Source organism: Centroberyx gerrardi, chromosome 16 (assembly GCF_048128805.1).
Source record: "Centroberyx gerrardi isolate f3 chromosome 16, fCenGer3.hap1.cur.20231027, whole genome shotgun sequence".
Taxonomy (NCBI): Eukaryota; Metazoa; Chordata; class Actinopteri; order Beryciformes; family Berycidae; genus Centroberyx; species Centroberyx gerrardi.
The window spans coordinates 2,106,018-2,132,126 of NC_136012.1; positions in this window are offsets into that span (position 1 = coordinate 2,106,018).

Sequence of the window (26,109 nt, forward strand, 5' to 3'; positions counted from 1 at the left end):
ATTGTTGCCCTGGCCTCCTTCCTGGGAAAACATGTGCTTCTACAAACCGTTTTGATTTGGCTCCCCTTGTGACGTCCCAAGGGGAGCAATTTGCATACGCCGACCTCCAAGCTGGATAACCACTCCCACTCCCCTCTGCTCCTCTGTGCGCTTTCGGCCGCCATTGTTTTACTTCGCTACTACAGCTTAGAAGATATCAAAAGCAAGAGCAAAACACACAAAGCTCTACATTGTCTCCCAGCATCGGAAGATAAAAAGCTTGTTTTTACAATAACGTTCTGACTACAGTAAACTTAGTCCAAATTTGCATGTTTGTGCTAACCGCTTTACCTCGGACTGCTTCGTAAAACAGTGTCAATACAAAGCAGGATTTACATCAAAACTGCTCCTGAAAGATGGATTTATCTCAACTGGATGTGGCCCAACAGCAAATGTGCAATCGGTAAGTGTCGCCACTTTGTGATAATATTTACAGTTGGGTACAGTCAGCTGGGCTTGACAACATGTCCCGCTTTGCTAACATGTGTAAAGTTATGTTCCATTTGCTTATTTGCGACATTGTTTTCATGTTTATTTTTTCATACAGTCTATGGTGCTTTGTTGCTAAATCAGTTGCCTTGTCTGGAGAGATGTGTCCGCTAACGTACCTTGAGAATGAGAAATGGATACGGTAGTTTATGGTATTTCAGTCCGATTAGCATCGGGTAGTGATTTAGCTCCAGTCCATGAGACGGAGTTTGATGCGGGCCTGTAAGTACGAGGAAGCCTGTTGGCCACAACAACAACAGTTAACAGTCGTCTAGTTAACCAGGTCCCGAAAGGACAAACTTACTATGATCGAGGTTAGGGGCTAGTGCCGTTAGCGACGTGCTAATCTAGCGTTAGCGTTAGCTAAGGTTAGCTCCTCTGGCTCACTTTGCGGACACATCTTACTAGACAGCCGCACCTGTAATGTGGCAAAACTCAAACAGTACTTTGTTTATCGGGGACTCTGGTCACCGCAAACATTTCACTTCTAACACCAAATGAATGGAAGGAAGTTACTGGCTGATGAGATGTAACATTTCATGTTCTGTCGTTGCATCTAGTCTGGTAACTCTAGTCTTGTAATCAGCTGGGGTTGTGGCAAAAAATAACTAGAAAACCTGAACAATGAGACTACAATAAATGCTACCTTTCTAGAGGTTATGATGTCCTATTTTTCTTGAGACTGTGTTTAGAATCAACTACATTGTAATTATTGAGGCTGTAGTTTGTGGTAATGTTACTGGATTGCAGTATATTGTAAGGCGTAGGTATTACTCATGATGCAATATCCAAAAAAATATTTGAGATAATTGGTTGCATTAAACATTGCTATTCCCTGCTATGAGGCCAGCACATCTCAGACAGTCATTAAATAAATATACAAATGTTATAACAAAGTATAAACTATAGTATAAAATGATTTATGAATCAAAATTGCACATTTTGCTACTTGCCAGCGTCAGGCCACACTAGTATGCAATGCATATTCTTTTGTAATGGAACAACTGATGACTTCTGTGTTTCTGTTAATCCACAGATTACGTCGATGAGTTGATGGACCTCATCTTTGATCATGTCTTCCAGGACCCTGCACCTTATGTGAGCCAGGTTTTGAAGATCCCCGTCCCAGAAGACCTGTGCGCCCAGTCTGACAGGCCAGCCAAGGAGGACGTCATTGCAGCCACGTGTCTCGGTTCAATCAAGAGGCAGTCTGAACCCGACGCAGCTGGCAGCATCAGGGAGCTCACAGCATATGCACAGCATCACACACACTGGTATCACTACTCTGACCCTGCGACCTAGAAAGGCCCAGCACTAGCTGACAAAGGATCTGTAGGCTAGACACTGAGAAGAGGGTACACATACTGTCAGTATATTTCATTTGAATACTTAGTCTCTTCTTTTGTTGTTTTGGTTATCTGGCATGAGGTCAGGTTGTAGCTGGGTGTTTTCCACGAATACATAACAGATAACTAAAAACATCAAATTATAAATCATTTTGGCGATTGATACTGTACTACTTTACTACACTGCAGTAACTGCTACAGTGGAACACTCCCCTGTGTACACTCACAGATGTAGATTTTGTAACATAATAGCACCCCATTATGGTCCTGCATAAGCAGTGTTATGTTTTTACATGTGCCTTTTTTATGCCTTTTCTAAAATAAAATAATTGTATTCTGTATGAACAGTCAGTGTTGTGGTTACTTATTGGTTTCACATTTAATTTACATGGGTGTGTAAAGGGAAAAACGTATATAATCCCACACACAGTGTCTACACTTATATGGTGCTTTAGTACATTTCAATGACTGAAATGTAATAAAGCACCATGGAAGTGTAGACAGTGTGTGGGATTATATTACTTATTCAGTAACTTTTGTCCTATGCCCCTGTCACTAAAAGACTTTTAGGTGTGCTAAAGTTTTTTCTACATGGATGTGTAATAAAGTATAACAACACAGTTATTTTACTCAAATTTATTGTCATGTAAAGTATTATCCAAAGTCACATGTTCAAATCAATGCATGCACAGAATGCATAAAAGAAACTTACTGCTCTATACCTCTAAGCTGTAAGGGCCCATAGTCTGCTTTATAAATGTTCATTGCATTCTGTAGTGAGAACACATTCAAACATACAGGCTCCAGACCAGGATGATCAACATGCATGTAGGTGGATCCTGAAGCTGATTCATTCTTCTGGTAACCTAGGGAATGAGAAAGGGTAACTGTTATTGAATTTTGCAAGCTTTATAGAAACATTACACTGACAATTACGTTTATCTATATTATATGTTTATTATTTAGCACAGACAATTTAGAGTAGATGTGAGTGCTGTACAAACTAATGTACAGGACAAACAAAGGTGTCAACTCTAAAAGAGGTAAGATGTTATGTACAGGGGGAATGACCAGCAGGCCTCCATGAGATGCAATGTTTGAATATTTCAGCTACAGTTCTAAAGCTGTTGAGCTAGCGTTATAGCTGAATAACACTGGCATAAATTACGACAGTCATATGTCCAAATGGTAGATAGCATGGGACATAACCATATGTTTGCCGGTGTCGACTCGTGACTATATATGTATTGTATTTGTAAGATGAGTTCTTCTTTTGCATCTTCACATCAATTTGATGTATTTGAACGTAATAACTACATAATGTCTAGTGTGGATTTGTTTCCTATCGCTAGCCAGTACATCGGCTATTGTAAGACATTTCATGGAATAACATTACAGCAGCTATCCAAGTAGCCAGCTAAAAGCTACCGACACCTACTGTGTTGACGAGTTGACTAGACAACCTCAAACCACCGGAACCGGTGAACGTCAGGCTAAAAATGAATCAAACAAACCATACGGTACAGTTACTGTGCGAGACACTCCGGCAGGTAACGCTAGATATCCTTTTTATGGGATACAAATTTGTCCGCTATGACTTTCCAGAAAGACAACATAGCCGACGCAACCACATACACACGCACGGTGAGAAAGTACGAAAACAGTGAAATTTCAACCTACCGTTCAGAGACATCCTGCTGTAACCGTGTCTGTAAAACTTCGGCAGTTGCCTCCTCTTGTTCGGTTGACAGATTCCGCCTCAAACATGTACGGTTTTACATGTTGTGTCACGGAGTTTTCTTCTACAAGGAGCTGCCATGTTAGTTTTGGGGTTTTTCCGCGTCTGCACCCTCCCCCCTCACCCAGCCGATCAGTCGGCCAATCAGAGCAGCGCCTCATTATCAGAGCATCCCCGCCCACTCAGAACAGCGCATAGTTAATGAAGGGACAAACAGAGAGGATGGAGAGGCCCCACAGAGCCTGGATTTGTGTGTTTTTTTGCAACAGAATTCATAACCTTGTTTTAAAGACCACTGAGAAATGTTTTAAAGAGCTAAAAAGAGCGTAATATGGGACCTTTAAGATGCCGTATATTCGCTCATGGCGATTCTGGACCTTCTGCACGAATATCAAGTTTCCTCCTGGGAGAAGCTTTTGTGGTGAAACCACTCTAGACTCTTCTCTTCAATCACAAACGTGTTAGTGCACCGTGGCGAATAGCACTAGCTGCTTTTAAAGGAAAGGAAAAGAGTCGATTTGATTGGTCATGATTGAAGCCAAGCCCACTACACCTACTGATAACGTGTTCCTCGCCGTTTCCAACTTTGCCGCAGGTGCACCTTGAGCCACTGGCCGCGAAATGACCAAACATCAAACGGCCTGTGCACTTTCTCCATGTGTCTTTCACTGTGCTTTGTGCCGTCTGCCATTGATTCACGAAAATAAAGCCCCATGTCTCAAGTGTTCAGCTCTCAAAAAATGAATACACTCCTGGGAAGTGGCTGTGTGAGTTGCTTCCAACATGGATCCACTGTTAGCTATGGGACAAACTGCTCGCTAAATCCGGTTCATGTCATATCAGAGTTCCCATAAATGCTTCTGACCGGGAAAACTGTTGCCATCAACCTCCTAGTGGTACACACAAGTAGGACAGGTGGGAATTTTTTGTAGGCTCCCATATCTCCCATTTGGTGTCATGAATTGTGGAAGTTGGTCAATTCAGAGGGTAGGGGCGTCCTGGTGGTTCAGTGGTCTAAGGTGGGTACCATGTAACTGTGATGTCCTGTGTTTGAATCCAGCCCAGGACCTTTGTCGCATGTCATCCCCCTCTCTCTTCCAGTCTTTCCTGTCCCTTTCTACTTTGAACTATCCAATAAAACCAAATGCCAAAAAAAATTATCTTAACAAAACAAAAAACACAGAGGTTAAACATAGCAGCAAATCCTCCAATGTCCACCGGCAGTCCAAGGTAATAAAAATCAAATTTATCAGTTATATTCACACTAATTGAATCAACTCTACTTACAAAAAGTGAGCAATATCTGCTGCAGTTCACATATGGTTGACTTTAAATTCAATAAATTATTTTGGATGTGTGTGTTCCAATGAGTTAAACACTTCCAAATTGCAGCAGTGACGAGATGTGAACTCATTCCTCTGTTTGTACCGACATGACGTTGGACGTGGCGTAACGGTCGTCTGCTGGGCTTTTCCCGCACGGCTGCACATGGCTGTGCTGATGGAGAGCTCACGAGTTTAGTTGTGGTCATGTTGTTTGGCACCTGGATAATCAGACATTAGTAATCATTACAGGGTGGCAGAGCAGGAGCCTCCTCTGCGCGCCCTGAGCAGGTGTGGCGGTCATGGCTGGCTGGAAGCTCAGTAAACACTGCCATGCAGAGGGATGGGGACGAGGCCCGAGGCTGTTGGAAAGCGACTCCGGGCCCTTCACACTGGACTAATCTGGCCTCTAAAAGTGTGTCTGTGCATCGGGAGGCGGGGTGCTTGTGTTTGTGTGTAGGGGAGAGCGGGGTAAGATGAGCCAGTTTTTAACTCAAAATGTTATCTTGGCAAGGAAAAATGAGACAGAACTAAAAAAAAATAACATGCTTCCACCCATATTTCAGGATGTTGACTTTCAAATTAACTGATAAGAATGCAGCTAAATGAAAGAAGAATGAAAATATGTCTTTAAAAAAAAGTGGTCCTTTGGCTCATTTTACTCCGCTCTCCCCTATGTGTATATGAGATTCGGGACAGATTTTGTATAGCAGGAATGAACTTTTCTTGCCAACAGATGCTGGTTGGAGCCCATTCTGTCTGTCCACTGCAGTGATATTACGGTTGTGGAACAACACTGAAATCTCCAGGGGTTCTGCTTCCCCATGATTGGCTAATTGATTTCTGGGAAAGGTCTGGTGTATGTGACTGATGTATGGGGATGTTTACTCCCAGTGTGGTTTATTTGTGGATTGATAGGCAACTGGCTGGAAATATTCACTCAAACACCTGGCAGATGCATTTTACTGCAGTCCATATCGGGCGTACATAGTACACCATAGTGGTTTGGAAGCTGTTGACTATCTATGCTCAAGCATACAAACAAATAGGCATGTCTGTAATAAATAAATGTAATCTTCTGGATCAGGGGTGAGGTGTGTTATATTAACGTCAAATGCTAGTTTCTCTTCACACTTCAGAGATTATCTCAGTGATTTATATCGGGAATAACAAGCTTTGGATAAAAGATGATATTTTCCCGTCAACACAGGTAGAACCAATTAAACAGCCCACACAAACAACATGGTCTCATCTTGCAACCCGCTGGGAGTCGTGGGTATTGAAAATAGAATTTCAGGATTCTGTGTGCGAGTGTGCGTGGCCCATTTTCATTGGAGTAGATCTGCCCATGATGAAAATTATATTCCCTGTGACAGGACGCAGCTGTGCTGGAATGCTGCCGTCCACTTGACCTTTGCCCTCTATGAATATGACAGACAGGCAATGTGAGTAAGGCATCTGCTGAGATATTTTACCCTTGGTTGGATTCCAAAAACAGTCCATTCTGTGTCCAAGCATGGCTCTAAACCTAGTGTACAGGTGGCCACACAGAGAGAGACATTCAGCTTGTTTTTGTTTTTTTTATCTCTCTCTCTCTCTCTTTCTTTCTCTCCATCCCTCCTTTGCAGTGGTGGAAATAAAAACAATTCCCTTTGACATCTCCCCAGCGATTTGGGGTGGAACTCACAGTTTCACCTCTGGAGTTGTGAAAGACACAGTCGCAGCCTGTGGAGCCTCATTAGTATTCAGACAGATGGAATTTTCTCTCCTCTTTCCCTTGTTTTTTTTTTTTTTTCTCCCACTTTGTTATTCATTCATTTGTTTAAGAGTGCAGGGCGCAAGGCGTTGGCTTAGGAACAAAGGACAAAATAAAAGATCATGCGCTTTTGAAATACCACTTTTAATGTCGTTTCCATATTTGCTAAGGTTATTTGAAAGTAACTCTGACACCTTGTCTGTGTGAGCGCTAGGCGGCAATGCTACTAAACCACTATTTATTCAGGGTGTCGCTGGCAACTGTGTGAGAATCAAGGCAAGTAATCTCAAGCTAATTTACGGGGGGGAGGAAGAGTGAGAGAAAGAGAGAGACAGAGTCAATCAACCATTTTAGTTTTGCCGCAGCAGTAAATAGTTAATCCTGATTTCAGACTTCATTTAAATAAGTGAGTATTTTTCATCCCACTCCCGACCTGATAATTGCTTTTAAAGCGCTGAACTCTTCATGGATCATTAGTCCAGAACGCCTCAACAGGTTGCCAAGGCCTTTTTCCCCAGACAAAGTTTCAGATATGATTATTTCGTGCTCCATATTTCACCTGCTGCCCTCTACCGCCACCTGCAGGCCTGAAAGTTCCCATAGTCCACTCTCCACTTAAACTGGACTCTTGCTACTGCTCTTTAATGCATTTCAATATCTGGCTGCGGTGAAATGTCAGTGCATTTTTATTTCTGATCACACACTGATGCTATACACGGTGATAAATCAAAGATATAGATCTTAAAATGGGTTTTTTATCAGATAAATCCCTTGGTTGGAGAAAACATATTACACATTTCCAGGCAATGGTAGTTTAGTGTAGTTTCATATGCTGCTACAGTAAGCATTCCATCTAATGCTCATCCCTGCCATCTTCCCGTGGCATCTCTTCCAGATTAGTTGGTGCTTAACATATCAGAGGTGTCACAGGAGGTTTAGATCTCCCAGAAAGCTAATCAGCCATATAGTTTATAGGTCATGTTTTTAGATTGGCAACGCAGCGTGGGCTGGCTGAGGGTATTACCATGGTTTCATCCAGAACAGTTTTTGATGTTAGGAGAGAGAGAGAGCAGTGGGGCGCCCGGATTCAAAGACGTAAGCTGCATGAAACACACTCTAATCCAATCAGTCACTATGGGCTGGTCCCAGATCAGAAGATGTCGCTGTCAGGCTCATCCCCTTAACCCCCCCGTCTAATCCAGCCCTGTACCCAGATCAGAGGCTGTGTTGATGGAGCTGGGGTCTGGTTGCTGGGCTGGGACTAATGGGCTACAACGACAACATCTAGATACCATCAGTCAGAGCAGGGCATTGAAGGATGGATGGGTAGATGGATGGATGGATGGATGGAAGGTACAGCCTGGTAGTTAGAGAAGCTGTCCTATGAAGCTCATGGCTTTGAACTTGGAGACAACCACATTTAATGGAACTGAATCATTGAAGAAAAAAAAAAGGTATGGAGTACCAGATCTATGAATGTACAAAACTGGGTATGACAGCCATGCAGCTTGGTGTTAACAATGACTCATATATCATCCATGGAAGTTTCCATTTTTTATTCAGGAGCACGGAATCTTGATTGTTGAATGATAAACGGCAGAACATGCGCTTATCTACACTGTATCAAGAAAATCTGATCGATGTGGATGAAGTCAAGTCACATAGAAATGGTAAATATTACTATCATGCATAGCCGGTTCTCCCTATAGGCTGAATAGGCAAATGCCTAGGGCCTAAAGCATGCTTTAATCTATTTTTTATACTTTCGAAAAAAATAATCTTACCGTTCTTATTGGATACATTATGTGCCAGTGATCATTGAACCAATCAAAAAGCATTGATTCGGGGAAGGCCCACCCCCAGCAAAAGGTGGATCTTATTGGCTGAAGCCCCCTTGAAAGTCTTAATTTTAAGCTCATGTCCACAAAAGTGGAGAGAGGCACCTTAACTTTTGTATTTGTTACATTTTATTTTGACATTCATGTGCTCTGTCTTATAACAGGCAACAAACATACAATGCTTTAAACACTACATGTTTACTCAGTCTTTATTGCTTGATGGTGGGTAGGATTTGTCTTAAAAGGGGGCCTCCACAGAAAATTTTGCACAGAGCCTCCAGCAGTTTAGAGCCGGCCCTGCTCTCATGCACTTACCTCATGGACATACAGCTAAGCTACGTAACATTAGGCTTGTTTGAGGTGAGTTTCCCCTCAACAGACATCATTTTATAGCAGGAGCTCGGTTTATCATGGTCGGATTTCGCTGACCATGATAAACTGGCTACGTTTACATGCAAACAAATAATGCAACGATTGCTCTTACTCTGATTATCATAATAATTTGATTAAGCTGTTTACATGTGCAAGTACAAACTTCTGTGTCTATGCCATGCCACATTACCCCAACTATTCAGTGTATAGGCTACATCTGCAGACCCCCTATATTATCCCTCCTTCTATGCTTATAATGTATCATACATAGGATTTATAGTCTAATATAAACAATGTGACATCTCCACCCTTTCGTTCAAACTTCAGCCATGATTCTTCTGTACAATTCCCTGGTTGTAACTTTCCCACAATAGTGCCGTGGGACTGCACAGCATCTGCACTTGTTTACCTGGGAGAGACGCGTGAAGCTAGCAGCTGAGCTAGCGTTCATTCAAATCCAGAGATGGCGAGGGGGAAAGTTTATAGCGGAGGAGGTTGCAGAGTTGTTCAGATACAGTGACGAGGAAGAGGCAGTCACCTGCCCCCTGAAAGTTGCTGTTCTACAATTGCTACAGTCTCCACAAAGACATCGGTAGTGTGACGGGCAAAAAACGCCTGGGGACACTGCTTATAAAAATGAGCTCAAAAAGTAAAGATTGCAGAAGTGCCGAATAACTTGTAGGACCTTTCAAATTCCCATTTGCACATTTTGTATATATGATTTCCATTCTCATAGTCTGCAGTAATTTTCCACTTAAAGTAAAAATTCAATTTTTATTTTTTTTTCCTATTATGGCCTAATTTCCCCTAAAATAGTGTATAGCACTGTTTATTGAGTGATATACACACAATCTGCTTTTGTGTGTCTTGTGCTTCTCCTGATGTTTGTCCTTTACCATTCTGTTCTATGGTCTACGGTTCTATCTAGTTAGGTTCATTCTCTGTAAAGTCCTTTGAGACATGCATGTGATGAAGGCCTGTAGAAATAAACAAACTTGAACTTGTAACTAATTATTTACTAATTATTTTGGGGATGTAGAAACTTTGATGATATTTTGAAAAATGACAACAATACAAGCCAAAATAGAGAGGCTCAGAGGTTCAGAGAGCAAAGACAAGTCAGCCAGCTTCTGTCAGCCTTGTTAGTAGATCACACTCTTCGACTGACATGTGTAAAAGGATAAGCGCCAGTACAAATGTTTGGTAGATCCGGAGTACTACATGAGCAAACACAGACGAATGCACCCTCACACACACACACACACACACACACACACACACACACACACACACACACACACACACACACACACACACCATAATTCTACCCGTCACCTCCAGAATCCTGTCAGTTTCATGAAGACAAATGACCGGCAAAGTTCTGCCTTGGATCGCCTACAGCATTTGCTTCGTCATGTGGCTGATTGATGGTATCATCTACAGTACTTTGTAACTTTTTGTTTATTAAGTGCTACACACTACTACTACTTCTAATATTATAAATTATTATAAATTATAATAATATCAAAATTCAATATATTGCAATGCAAAGGTGACAATATGTATCGTGGGCCAGAAAAATGAATTGCGATATTAGCTCCATTTTATTTAAGATTTTATAAGATTTGTGGCTCAGAAATAATAAATCTGCACAGTCGTAATTTGTTGTCACTTGGTTGTATCGAATCCCCATATCGCGTATTGAATCATATCATGAGATAAACATATCGTCCCATCCCTATTATTAATATTATTATAATTAGTAGTATATGATTGTTAATGTAAGACTTGGCTCTGTAGGTGATGTGGTTCAAACACCTGTCACCTTGTATATTTTCATTCTCCATACGCTGTTACTTCTTCTTACGCAGCCTGTGATATGAATTGTTGACTTTAGGGAATAGGGAATATGTTGCAAAGAGACATGGGATATGTAAATCACCAACCCCAGTGTACAGCTAGTGGGAGTATGGGACAATAAAGACAAATAGCATAAGGGCACAGGGGTATTGTTCCACTAAGAGAAAGTCATGGAGGACATAACACATGGCACACAGCAGCTTTTCAAAATCCTCAACAAAAAAAGATACATTTGGCAATACAAACAGTATGTTTGTATTTTCTATTATGAGTGGTATTCAGGTTCCTATACCAGAAGTTTCTTAACACTCCTATTATGTTAAAATTAACAAATGTCTTTTGTGTTTAAACCTACAAAAAAATGATTGTAATTGAAAGTGTTACCCAAGTTTACACTTCAGAACATCAGCAAGTAACACATAGCAGTTAGTCAATAATGAAAAAAACACCAATAAAAAGTCAATTAGTCACCAAAATCTTCAGGTGAGATAAAGCATAAAGCATGGGAACATTTTTGAAAGATCAAAAAATTGCATTAAAATTGCATTATCAGTATCAGTCAAAACAAAGAGAAAGAAAACGTGTAAAACTTTTATATTTTCTCTGATTTTATAAGGCTATTATGTTTGGGGTCAAAATTACCATTGTTGTGTGCAGTTGTATACAAAGTGTGTACAGGACCTTGAAAACGTATCATGTTAAATTATATGTTTACCAGTAATAAATAATGTTAATAAATTTTTTTAGAGATGTTAAATGTTGAATGGGGTCAAGTTGACCCCAAACATAATAGGAGGGTTAATATACTGCCACTCAAAAGATACTATAAGTGCTTAAGGAGTTTTCCATTCAAATATCCACCCCTGGAGGCTATAGTGAAGACTGTACCAGTAAAATGCGTCTCCGTTTAACTCATCAGCTTGGTTTCCCTCTCAGAACAGAGTTATCTCCCTGTGTATCTGTAAAAGGTGTTCCCGGTGACCTGTTCTTCCCTCAACGGATGGTTAAGAAAATAGACTTCAATTGCTGTATTTCGGTTCGTTTGACACGCCGTTCAGCGGAGGCAGGGGAGCGTGTGACAGCTCACTTAAGGCAGGGGCAGCTTTATCTTCCTCAACTCGCTTTGACTTTTTCATTTTCTAATTCGCACTGCTGTTTTTAGGAGCGGCTGCCACGTCGGGACGTCGCTGCGATCTGCCTGAACACACAAAGGTTTCTCTTTGTGCCGTTTTTTTTTTTTCACTCGCTTTCTATCCTTGCTTCTTTGGGTCACTCAGTGTTTTGGTGATTGTCGAATTGAACTCCAGTGAAAAGAAGCATACATTTGTGTTGTGTTTTTGAACATTTTTATTGAAGCACTGACTCTATAGCTTTGTGGCTTTCACTGATCTCTGCAGGGAAGTGCTCTTTTCTCTTGCCCCTCCCCTCCACAGGGGGATGCCAAGTTTTTGTCACCAGAAAGTAATAAACAACATACATGTTCATATAAATAAATGTCAGTTTTGCTACTCTTCAATACATATAACGCAACAGTGCATTCATGAAAGCTTTTACATTTGCTGTTCTAAGCATCCAGTGTCGGGTAGGTATTTCCCAGGAAAACTCCACAGGAAGTGATGTGTTTTACCTTCCTGGTTTGTTTGGAATACATAGAAGAACTGGGTAGTTAGCATGAGCAGTGATAGCCACCAAGGCTGAACAGACAAAGAAAAGAGAAACTCAAACTGCATCAACAGAAAATCCAAGGAGAAAGACGTCACAGTACTAGACCCACTGTTTGATTGACACTGTTTTGCAAAAACACCATAGCAATGACAGCTTAGCATTCAAGTATAGTATTCAAAATAAAAACTGAGTCTTTACCACTTGTGTGTAATGTGGCCTTCAGAAAGCAAAGTTTTGTTTGTAAAAAGTGAACTGGGCTGCTCAGAGGCATATTTGCCCATTTGTGACCACAGTATAGTATTGTGTGCCACAATAAAACCAGGAGGCGGACTATCCCACACACCACTGGTCTGGTTTTGACAAAACTTGGGGGAGTGATGCATCTTGCAAATGGGATGACTTCAAGCATTTAGAAAATTACAATAATTGACTGTAGCCCCCTCCCAAGGGGGAGGGCTACACCATCCATTTGTTCATTCATTCATTCATTCACTTTTGATAATTCAAACACTATTATAAATTTTGGGGAAACTTGGACGGACGATGCGTCTTGCAACTTTGTTCCAACATTTAAAAAATACCATCTCTCTGTTGTAGTCCAGATCAATGAAATTCTTTTAGGTTAGGTTAGCAGCTCCTTAAGGCAAGGTGACCCACTCACTTATTCAATGGTAGGGAAACTCTGGGATACATTACTGCTAGGGATGGGACAATATATGTATCAAAATTCAATATATCGCAATACAAAAATGTGACAATATGTATTTATACTTATTTTTATTATTTTATTCTTAGCTACATTTTATTCTGCTGTACCAATGACAAACGAGATGACTTGCCCATCACAATTTCACAAGCTCTCCATCCATATTATATTATTTGTACTTTGTAATGAAATTTTTAAATTGCCAGTGCAAAACTTGAAGAAAACTAATTAGGTTCTGCAATGCTGACAATTGTTCTTGGCAGAATTGGAAGGCTATTTTAAGCATGCGACTTTCAACATACAACATACCAATTGTGCTTTTTGCTGATTGCCATCATTGGCTTACACTAGTGGGAAAAAAACACTGGAGACTTTCCCATACACTTACACATACACATTGTACGATTCCCATCTGTGTTGCTCCAGACTCCCATCTTTTTCATTCTTTTCCTAGCTGCATCAAAACAGCTTGCAGGGATACACTGCTTGCCTGAGAGGTGTAATCCATCATTTCAAAAGAAGAAGAGATATAATATGCCAAGTCACTTCAACAGAGTGCCCACAACAACAGCTCATATTATTGGCACATTTATCCAGTTGGAATAATTTTTCACCAGATAGACTAGATATGCTGTTATGATGATTCCAGATAATACCTACTGGGCTAAGCCGATAGCAATTTTTTAACAATTATGGTAGTCCAGCATAATTATTTATTATGTTTGTCAAGGGTGTGATAGTCTCTAAACTGGATATCTTTGGAGAGTTACAATCAATGGGTATTCTGTTTTTAATACAAAGCCATGCAATAACCAAAATCCATTTAGAATGTGTAAATCACAGCATTTTCGAACTGTATTGAGATTTCAGCCAATAGGTGTCTCAATAGATAGGCGCCGATTCCATACCCAATAACGTGGAATTACACTGTAAAGCAACGCTTCATTAGAAACAAATGAAAATCTGAAAATGCCTGATTTTCTATCACACCAGCGGGTGACAATAAAGCCAAAGGCATTGAATCAGCCAAACCATAACGGCACATCCAATATTACGCATCCAATTGTCAGCGTACACTTCAAATACGCCAAGTCTCAAAAGGAACAGCTCAAATATGCGCATCTCACGGCATCTAATTCACACCGCTGAATCAATTTCAGTCACCTTCCAATCCAGCTCTTCAGCATGTTAAGCATGGATGATGGAGCATATACCTATGACTCCTGTGTGTCTCAACTGTGACTATCGTCCTGCTTTTCTTGCCAACAGCACAAGACCTTCAAGAAAATAGTACGTACATCACAAAAACTCACCTACCCTTCCCGGTGAGATACCTTAGGCCATGCTGCCAACTGGCAATTTTAGTCATAATGAATCAACCATGAAGTAATTTATTCTAACACAAAAATATGTTTCCAGAGTAATAATGCACCATATCTCCCTACATGACAGCTCAAAGCCACTTTCAATGAAAAAGCCCCCTTTTGAACTGCTATAATTTACATGCATAATACAACTTAATGTTTAATTCTACTAGGATCATTAGGGATGATAAATTATTCAGCCAATCTGCCAGAAGTACTTTAAATCACATTAGTTGATTCAAACGCCAGTGAAAAGGATTTTGGGGATGCTTGCTATTAGACACATTGATGCCAAGGTGATGCCATCTATTCAAGCCATCAAATTGAGCCAGTGAATAGGAAAAGTGAATACCCTCTGACACCAAGCCATAGGTTACGGCTCGGAGTAATGTTTGGGCCTGGGTTTCAATTACAGTTCAACAAACAAAATGTAACTTGTTTCCCTCAAATTCATACTGACAAAAAGGCTTTAAATTGTGATGTCCACTTGAAAATATTGCTATAGTAACATTAACAAAGCCAGTATATTAAGACAAATAAGACTTAACTTAGTGACACCATTCACCATAGTACTATCTTGGTATTATAACCACAGGAATATCTTTGATCAATTAAATCTAACTGAATCTTTCATGTAACAGGACCAAAATCAGACATTTAGTCTTGTAATGACTTTTGGCCTTAATATAAAATGCCAAGAACCAAAGCATGCATTTGTCTCTAATCATCTCGACGTTGTATTTACCATTCCCGGTTTTTCTGCTGCCAAGATGTCATCTAATTACACACAGACCCGTATGATTAGCTCTACCATGGCCACTGAATTTGAAAATGTTTTTAATTAACTGTGTTCAGATGCTATTACAGAAAGTCTAGCAGAAAATCTAGTGGAGACTTTGGTGGCTACACATGATAAAGTCCCGTCTCTATCTAAATTATTAGAGAAAGTTCCTTGTAAGCGCTTCATTTATTACATGAGAAATAATTTATATGAAAAATCCAGTCTGATTTGCTTAGAGCTGCAAATGATCATCTTTTAGCAGTAAATGTTGTACAATTGCAGTTTGACCTTAGCCTGCCTTTGACACCATAGATCACAACCATGATCATCATCTTACAGAATGTGTGGATATTACAGATGCTGCTCTTATGGTATATGGTTGATTCATGTCTCTCATAGGCCTTTCTCTGTTGGTTTGAGTAATTGTTATCTAGTCATTTTAGTAGTTGTGGAGTATGTCAAGGTTACAGCCTGGGTCCAGTGTTTTTTTCCTATGCATATGCTCCTAATTGGCCATGTCATTTATAGATATTGGTATGCTCCATCCATTCATCCATTCATTTGTATACTGTTGATACACAGCTGTACTGTATACCTGTAGAACCCAGTGATACAAGTATAGTTTAACAGAAATTAAAAGTTGGACATCTCAAAACGTTCTTCAACTCAATGATGATGCCCTTACGAAAAGGTCACATGTGAAAACCCACATGTGAATTCAAAGCACATGTGATTATTGGACACGTTGAAGATGTTGATGAGACATAATATCAGTTCAAAACAGTTTTCATATGCGTACACTCTTCTTCAAGTTGTATTCTCATCATCACATGACAAAATTGTGAGAAATTGTGTGAAAATTTCAATTCATAGTGTTTTTATGTGTTTTTATCACTTAATTTCACATGTAAAGAGATAATTCACATGGGAAATGGGAAAATCCACGTGTTCACATATGAAAACCAATATGTGTCCAAAACCCACATGTGCTTTGAATTCACATTTGTTTTCACATGTGACTTTTTTGTAAGGCTAAATCTAGGGTTGACTTTTAAAAATACATAAAAAAAAAAAAAATTGGAAACGAATCTTGGAAACAAATCTTGTTTGTACCAATTGAGAAATATCCCTAAAATGAGGTATTTCTACCCTTTATGGCTTGGGGAAAGTAATTAATGTGTATTCTAGCCTCAGTCATAAAGCTTGTTCTGGTGCTTCAACCATCTTTTAACTAGTACAAAGAGGAGAGATAATACTCCCACTCCCATTGTAGCTACCCAAAGGCTTTTTTAAGCCTTTAGGTAATTTTAAGATTATGGTAAATGGACTGCATTTATATAGCGCTTTTATCCAAAGCGCTTTACAACATGCCTACATTCACCCATTCACACACACATTCATACACCGATGGCGGCAAGCTACCATGCAGGGTGCTGGCGCAACCATCGGGAGCAATTTGGGGTTCAGTATCTTGCCCAAGGACACTTCGACATGCGGACTGGAGGAGCCGGGGATCGAACCACTGACCTTCTGATTAGTGGACGACCCGCTCTACCTCCTGAGCCACAGCCGCGGTGGACAGATTGTTGGACAGATTATTTTAAGATTATTTTTTAAAGCAATAGAAACAGAAATGTAGTCTGTGATCTCCAGGCATTTGATATGAGGGCGCCTGAGGAAATACAATTAGTAAACTCTATTATCTATTAAGACACAAATAAAAACTCATGTTTGTAAACATTAATTCAACTGCTAACCTATTGTGCTGATTGACAATTTCAACACGATAAGTCGACTGTAGAATTGTTAAGTATTTGAAAAGAATGGATTACTAACATTTATGTTCTTCTTTCAAGAAGAACAAAGTATTATGATGAATAGGCCTAAATATGAGCAATACAAAAACGTAAAAAAATAACACTGTTACTGCTGCCAAGGCTAGAGAGGATTACTGGAAGAAAATTTCAGACAGTGTAAATGTTCCATCATATTATATTGAATATGGGTACAATCTATTGAACCAATCACTCTCGGGAATGAATTTCAGTGCACTTAATATGCAACAGTAAATTTCATTCATAATTAATCATTACAGTCAACTAATGTACGCTACCTGCTATTTGCTAGAAGCCCTCTTTTATAGCCAGAGTATATAGCCATTATCAGGGAAATAAAAAAGGTTCCCTCCTTCTCACTATCTGTGCACCCAAGTCCGCAGGTGATGCCATTTTTCCAGAGCTGATTGGCTTTTTATATGTTTGGGTCTGATGGCCTGAACATAACCTGCTCCGGAGCAGGTTATGTGTGCAGACTAAGTTACCATGGTGATGTGAGCCACTGTTATGAGACCAAACAGCCAGGGTTAAACCCAAGTTAGCTCGCTAACCCACTAATCCTGCTTTGTGAAGCACATTTGAGTAACAGACAAGAGACTCCCTCACTTTTTCGAGAGGGGAGAAACAGTGGCACAATCCTAAAACTGCCAACTTCATCAAAGCATCAACATTTTCCAAAAAAAATATCTTCTGTTGCCATAACAAGTACTTTAAACTCACTAAGAGCACTAAGAGAAAACAGTTCCTTAAGTCTCAATCTGCAGGCTGATCCATGCAGAGGGAGCAGAGATTATCAAGACTTTCCTACCCAGCTCTGTCTCAGCTTTAGAGCCTGTCCGCATAAATGACTCGCAGGACCGTAGACTATAATGTCCTCCACATTTCTGTGTAATACAAGCTCATGAATAGCTTGGATGCATTCCTAGTATGACCTATACAGTATACAAAGATGAGTGAGGTCCTTACACTTTATGAATCTGAATCAATATGATAAACAGTATCCAACATGCACAGGCATTGAGATGATGCATTAAAAAGCAACAGATTTCTATAATCAAAAAAGGTCAAAAGAAAAGCAGCAGAGTCTATTCATTGTCAGGGAAACAGCTTTTGTGGCACTGTTGCTTATGGCCTTGGGGCGAGACTTGTGCATGTACACATAAGTACTCAACAATCCCAGATGAAGATCACAGAAATAGTATATATGAATTCTCTTTTAATCTGATTTACCCCTTGAGCAAAGATGGACCACACGGCTTTGATGAATGTAGCCGAGAGCCAGCATGTAAAGAGAAAAGAGATTTGAATCAACGGAAGGCCTGGAGAAAGCCATAGGTGTAGCTACTGAATTTCACATACAGAGCTTTGTAGAACTTAAAGGAAAATCCCACCCTTTAACACTGTAAAAAAAACAAAACAGCCATTGGCATTCCATTTTGTTGTTTGGTGGTGTATTTTTCCCATGGATAACTGGACAAACATAGATAACGTGACATCAAACTAAAATGCAGTTTGATAGCAGAAAATGTTTTGGCTATCTAAAACAACAATGGTAAACATCAGGTTTTGGTGTTAGTCCCACAGAATCAAAGATCAACTTAGGCTTCTTGCTAGAGCCGCCATTTTGCACCGACTTTCAACAATCATACAGGGAGAAATCCATTATTGAAGAGCGAGAGATACCAATTTCTCCACTGACAGTAGCCTCAATAGACCAGAATGCAATCCTTTAAAGGCATACTGAGTAGGATTTTGCCAGTTGTGACTTTTAAACCGAACTTGTTGACCCCTCCTCCCTAGCTCAACATGTCCCGAAGCGCACGTCCCCTGAAAGCGGTTGCCAGAGTGGTACAAAATGCAAGTACAGCGAGGCGAAACACCAAGCAGACAAGGCTTGTTCCAAAATGAGAGTGAATCTGTTGGCTTTCACACATTGGCAAGTATTGAAGGAGAGGATGGGGATGAAGAGCAACACAGAGTTGGCCTGTTTTCTGTTGGACAGGTAGGTGCTGGTTAGCTTAGCTAGCTAGCTGTCAGATTTTTTACTACAACGAAGCTACGCTAAAAATGGTAGCTAGCTGCCAGCTCATGATACACACTAGCTCTGACCAGTTGCTCTGTATTAGAGTTCAGGACCGCTACCACAGCCAGCGAGGCTTTTAGATATTAAAGGATTTAGCAGTGGTTTTGGTTGCAGGCGGACACACCTGCTGCCAAAAGATGCCCAGAAACGTCCCGAACATTCAGAAATAAGAAAATCCTGGCAGGAGGTAGAGTCTCTGAAGACACACACACTGCCACACACTACCAATGGGCCATAAGTAATGACTGAGTAGGATAATTTATGGATGAGTTTATGGTATTTCAAGGGGGGAAATCCTGCTCAGTATGCCTTTAAGTCACATATTTCTGTAAAGGGCTTTGTATGTAATGCTATCTGCTCTTGGTTGACGAGTCTTGAGTGGTCCTGCCAAACATATAGTATAGTGTATGACAGTGTAGTCTCACACTAATCTGCAGCCCTGTCTCGTGCCATATGCCACCAAGGTCTCTGTTGTTTTCACCTTATCTGTTTTTGAAAGTGCACCAGACATCATCATCTTTTGGCTGATATACATTTTCTCTCCTTTCGGTCCGACGCAAGACACCGCCGAGCTCTTCCTCCGCTATTTCTCGATTCCCCCGCTCTTCCCGCTCTCTTGTTCCTTGTCATGTCTGTGTTGTCTATTGGGTGTGAAATGAGGTGTAAACAAGAGCTGACTTGATCGCTCCGTCTGCTTCGCGGTTTGCTCAGACGCTCTGACAGATCCGCCGCGTCAGAAATATCAACAAACATATTAATAAATTATGTACAAGACGCACCCTTGCTGTTTCCTGTGGGCCATTTAGCGGGGCTGCGGTTTGCGTTGCGTGGTGTTGAACAAGCGGCTCTATGAGGGAGGCAGAAAGGATGGATTAGGATGCTGTGTGTCAGCTTTCTGGAGATCAGACGCTTCACCTTTTAGTCAGTGTGTGTGTGTGTGTGTGTGTGTGTGTGTACTTCTATCCTTATGAGATTAAGTTTGAGTTTTAGACCTTCAGAGTGAGGACATTTTGGCAATCCTCACTTAACAAGGGGCGAGTTTAAGATTAGGATTTACCTTACAGAAAAAACACATGAATTTCCCATGTGATAACATGTTTTTCCCACATGTGTCCACATGTGCACACGTGGAAAAACATGTTATCACATGGGAAATGTTATCACATGTTATAACATGTGGAGCACCTGAAAATGTTCCAAAAACACATATTTCACATGTGCAAAGCATGTGTTCCACATATTGCCCATGTGAATGTCATGTGTTTCACCTGGGATTTTATGTTATTTAGGGTTATGGTTAGAATTAGGGTTAGGTTTAGGTTATGTAAGGGAATGACTGTAGTCAACGGAAGGCCACAAGACAAAACCTGTGTGTGTGTGTGTGTGTGTGCATGCGTGCATTTTTCTGTTAATGTTTTTGTGCGTTACCTTTAGAGAGGGTCTGAAATAAAGGTACAAATTACAATTGAGTAATTGTGAGAAATATATGCAGGAAAATGTGTGTGTGGGGAGGGATTTAATTGCTACTACTAGATTTGAATGTATGAGTGGTAGCCTCAGGAGACTGGAGTCAAGGTCACCACTTATCCTTTAATCAACAACACAGGGATCAGGACTGCTGCCGCCACACCCATAAGGGCCAAAGTCAGAGAGAGAGACGGTAAAAATGTTGAGCATCTTCTTAATGATGCACACACACACACACACGTACACCTGTTAGCAACTTCATATCGTAGAGAATAATCAATGAGGACTCAGGTTTGATCCCACACTCTAATTAACTTCTTGTTGCAATCTTTCTCAGCCCGATAGATACAAGTACATGCCATGGTTGGTGTGTGTGTGTGTGTGTGTATGTGTGTGTGTGTGTCTTCATATGGATAGGAAGGATGTGTGTGTATGTGTTTGTCATCCGTAAAGATCTTTAATTGGACCTCAATTTCCATTTCTATTTGCATAGAAATGAAGTGAATTACGCAGTGGCTGCCTCTCTCCATCAGATGATAAAGTTAAGTTAATTAGGGGTAAATACATGAAGAAGTAAACACAACGTAAAGATCAATAAAGATACACTTGGGCCTCCGCTGTGTCACCCATATGAGATGAAAATATTTTTTGACATCACCTGCTTATTATAGGGTTGGTTACGTAAAGTAACAGAGTTCATATTGCTGTGTGTGTGTGTGTGTGTGTGTGTGTGTGTGTGTGTGTGTGTCTACATTTAGCGCAAGAGAATCAACAAAAATCAAAAGGGTTTTGTTGTTAAATGTCAAGCCAATAAGATATGCTGGAGCAGACTTGTATTGACTCCAGGGCTATGGACTAACATTTGCTTCTGCTAGAGTGTGTTTGTGTGTGTGTGTGTGGGTGTGTGGGTGACTGACCAATATAGTAGCTAATTAAGACAGTTCCCCACAATCCTTTAAAGAGAGTGACATGAGTGTGGCCGTCAACTGTTGTGATTGGCAGATGAATGCAGATTCAGGAGAGAAGCCACGGGAGACAGACAGCAGGTACTGTGGTCGGCTTGGACTGCTAATATGTGGCTGTGATTTCACTTATGACTTAAACATTTTTTTAACCTCGTCTGAATTGGAATGAATTCAGCAGCCATCCTCCCCCAGCGTGACTTCTTGATGCATGCTAGAATTGAATTTTTACAATCTTAGAACCATGCAGCTGTTTTTCGTCTTCATCTTCACTATTTTAGATTTAGTGTATTTTAGATTTAGTGTTGTTGGGGGAGGCGGATGGTTATGTGGAAGAAAACTCAGGACGATAGTGGCAGTTTGACAGGTTTATTCAATCTGCAGGTTGGGAGCCAAGAAACTCAAAATCTGGATGACTATATAGAGTTTTATAGTGTTGAATATTCATGATTATGTTAATACACATAGAATATAATAAAGCAAAGTAAGAACGGTTATATGAACAAGACTGAACAACCAATGATAATTATAGTTCTAGCACTTTAAGGAGATGCATATAAAGAGGTAACCACCTAGAAGACAACAAGTTATTATTTTGTCAAGGCCACTTGGTTAATGTTATCTATGAGATTTGGGTATTTGCACATTCCAAGCTCACAGTTCTGTGAGAAACACACAAGATGTTACTTTAGAGTTGAATCTTATAATGGTGAAGCAGATTCAGTATTCTTGAGTTTTAGGCACTTCAGGTGTATATATGGGATAAAGGTTACATATGGAGTGAACATATAGGAATGTTTCTTCCTCAACTGTTATAAGGGGTGGGTTTTTTGCTTTTGCTACCCAGAAAAAAATATGCTGAGCTGAATTCAGGGGACAACAACAAACCAAATGGGGAATGAATAGATTAGAAGTACATCCTTCCAACATATCTTTAGACCCTCTGAGAAAACTATAGGCTTGGCTAAAGTGAAAATCTTACATAGGTCATCTCTAAAGCTGCACTGGGCAATTTTACAACTTGGCAGCTCCAAGTGGCAGGTAAGTGTAAATTTTCACTTCAATACCCAGAAATTATGTAAGGTGATGTCAGTAAACTGCACAAAGCATGCTTATATGCTTTATACCAAAGCATACCAAAGGAACTAGAGAGAGTTTGTAATTCACTATAAAGTTTTGATTCATCACTTCCTGTGTGGAGCAGATTTCCCGCCAGTGTCCACACACTATACCAGAATTTTGTGTTTTGTTGAAAACAATAAAAACAACCACTATATAATTTTCACACATTGGTGGCCCAAAAGAGCAGCAAGGGGTAATTGTTTGAATTTTGAGGACTAAGGACCCAGATACTGGACTTTTTTTTGAGGACTTAGGACCCAGATACTGGACTTTTTTCAACATTTTTTGAGGACTCAGGACCCAGATGCTGGACTTTTTTGAGGACTTAGGACCCAGACACTGGACTTTTTTTTGAGGATTTAGGACCCAGATACTGGACTTTTTTTGAGGAATTATGACTCAGATACTGGACTTTTTGGGGCTTTTTTTTTTGAAGACTTAGGACCCATATACTGGACTTTTTTGGACTTTTATTGAGGACTTAGGACCCAGATACTGGACTTTGTTTGAGGACATAGGACCCAGACACTGGACTTTTTTTTTGAGGACTTAGGACCCAGATACTGGACATTGATTCAGGGTAAATAAATAGATTTATTTTTATTGAATGGCCAGTAGAAGTGTCAGCCAAAAGTCAAACCACTGCCCCATTATAGCTGACAACAGATGGGTCCATGCATCTTTAAACAGGCCAGAATCATTAAAGTGTAGCTTAGTATATATAAAAATATTAACAGGGTGTCTGGGATGCTGTTATAAATTCATGAATGCATACTGTACACACAGATGGCTTCACACACAAACACATAATTAACATGCACATGCATGCATACACACACAAACCTACAAGATTTAGGACACCTTTGCGTGAAGTCCACATCTGAGCACTTCATTAAGTTGCATGTCTCCGGTCCCAGTCTCCTTTGATAGATGTCCCCTACCACTTCATTCACTGTTCCACTTCATCCCGTCCTCCCCTCTCCCACTGTCCAATTCCCAGCCTGCCTCCCCTTTCTCCACCTCACCCCACCCTCAATCTTTTTCCACCCGCCAGCTTCCCTCCCACCTTTCCTCAGCAAACCGCATCCTTCTCTCTTCCACTTTCTACCCCTTCATCCTCTTTTTCACCTCACTCCATCTTTCTCCACCCCCCCATCCTGGCACCGCCTCCATCCACCTCACCATTTCATCCTCCCATGCCCCTCTAACCCCCCCACCCTCCACCTGTGCCCACCTCCTAGTTGATTTCCTAAGCCTATTCCCCTAATGGCTCACAGAACCCTTCCTCGTTGTCTCACAAATTGCTTCCTGGCATCAAATCACCATCAAAGGCCTCATAATTTAAAGCCCCCCACACACAACTACGCAACCCATTGTTACAGACTGGACCTCAATCATGGGAATACACTTTCACTCAACACTCAACGCGGCTACAGCGCCATATATTATAGCTTGATGAACGAGCATAGAGGAAAGCTAAGTGCATATTCCATTATAAAGGGAGTGAGTGTGGGAAGAATCGTATTTTCCATCAGGGTAAAAACACCAAGCCAGTTCAACAGCCATCTCTCTTTCTCATGAGACTGAGAAATGAAGGTAAGTTTGATTAGTTTGATTTACCAACTGTGTTGCAGTAATAGAGCTTGTTGAAGCCCCGGTGGAGGCACCAAACAGCATATAAGATTGCTAGTAAGGTCATAGTTGGAGTAAGCATGATCGCATTAAGACATGTGGAGTCTTCTGATTTCAGTCGCATTATTGAAGGGCATTTTAGACATGCAAACACCTTAATCCAATTATGACTCTTTATCAGAGTATTTTGGACATGTATACACCTTGATCCAACTATGACTCTCTATCGGAGTATTCGCGGCTTTTTGCGACACAAGCGCCGATCCAACTGCTTGACCACGCATGCTCTACCTTCCAGCAGTTGCAAACTTGTTTACAGAGGAAAAAGATGACTGACACCAAAAAAAAAATCCCAACATTTTGGGGGTGAGGCTGAAATTGTTACCATCCTCAGGATTCTATTTGCACATCTATTTGCACCTTCAATAAAGGCTGAAACTGTCCCTGTGGTCCAGTGACTCTCCTTTGTCCTATTAATCAGACTTTGCTCCGTAGCATGTAAACAGGAATATGAATGGAATAGTTCTAGAAGTAACCCATGTAAACGGCTTAATCGGAATATTGTCTTATTTAGAATAAGGTCAATAGTCGGATTATTGCTGTCCATGTAAACATAGTCTGTGTCTTCAGCATAGCTTTATACACAGGCCTACATACTCTGATAACTCTTGAGGGCTGGTCTTTTCCTTGTACAATACATACATGAGAATAATTAAGGAGAAAAACAAAAACAGGAGAAATCTAGACAGATGGTTCACCATCTCCCACATTAGCACTAGGTACCTCATCCATAATGCATGCAAAGGTGTGGGTATGGTTACATTGACCTATCATGGGATGTGGGCAGCACTTCATTGCTCTCATATCGTATTAACACAGATATGCATTGATATGTATTCTATAGAAGTCCTTGTGGAGGGCATTCTTTCTGCGCCAATTAGGAGACTTCAGTGATGGAGGCTGTGTAAGTCTCTGTGGCCTCAGGCACTGATTAGCTTGAACTTGAACAGCTAACAAAGCCTGGCCACAGCATTTCTCTCTCTACATTTTGAAAGACTGGGGAAGTTTGACACACGCTGGGCAGCTTTGGCTGGGAGTGGCATTAGTGGTGCTCATCAACCATTGTCAAGTTCCCACATCCAAACCCAACTGCCCAGTCCCCTTATGCAATTTTTTGCAACACAACACAATGTTTCCTAACTGACTTGGATGGACCATATAAATTAAGCCCTTGCATCCTTGGGATTGGCTGTGAGATTGGTCAGTCACTGAACTAATGCTCCATTCTAGCAGGTTTTCTGAATATCAACTTCAGGGTCCAAAATTAACACCCACCAACCAAATGCTGATAAAATGTGTCTTTTGCGGATAAATCAATAAGGGTCACCCACCACACTGGTCGATAGCTTTTTGAGTTAATAACATTTAAATGCCTTTGTCAGTCTTTGCCGGTTCGGAAAAAAAAAAAATGAATGCATTAATTATGCAGTGTTCCCCCATACATAAGTGTATTGTTATGTTACATTGTTGTTATGTTCTCTGTCACACCAGAGACTAATCTCACTAAGGTTGCTTGTAAACTCACTGCACACACATGCCTTGTGTGTGAAAGACCAGTAGAACTGTAGCTTTGCACTCAATCCAACAGACTCCAGTTGTGAAAATTAAATTCTACAATTTGCTCCAAACTTGTATGTTAGTAATGGCATTTGTAAACCGCAACTGCCTACCA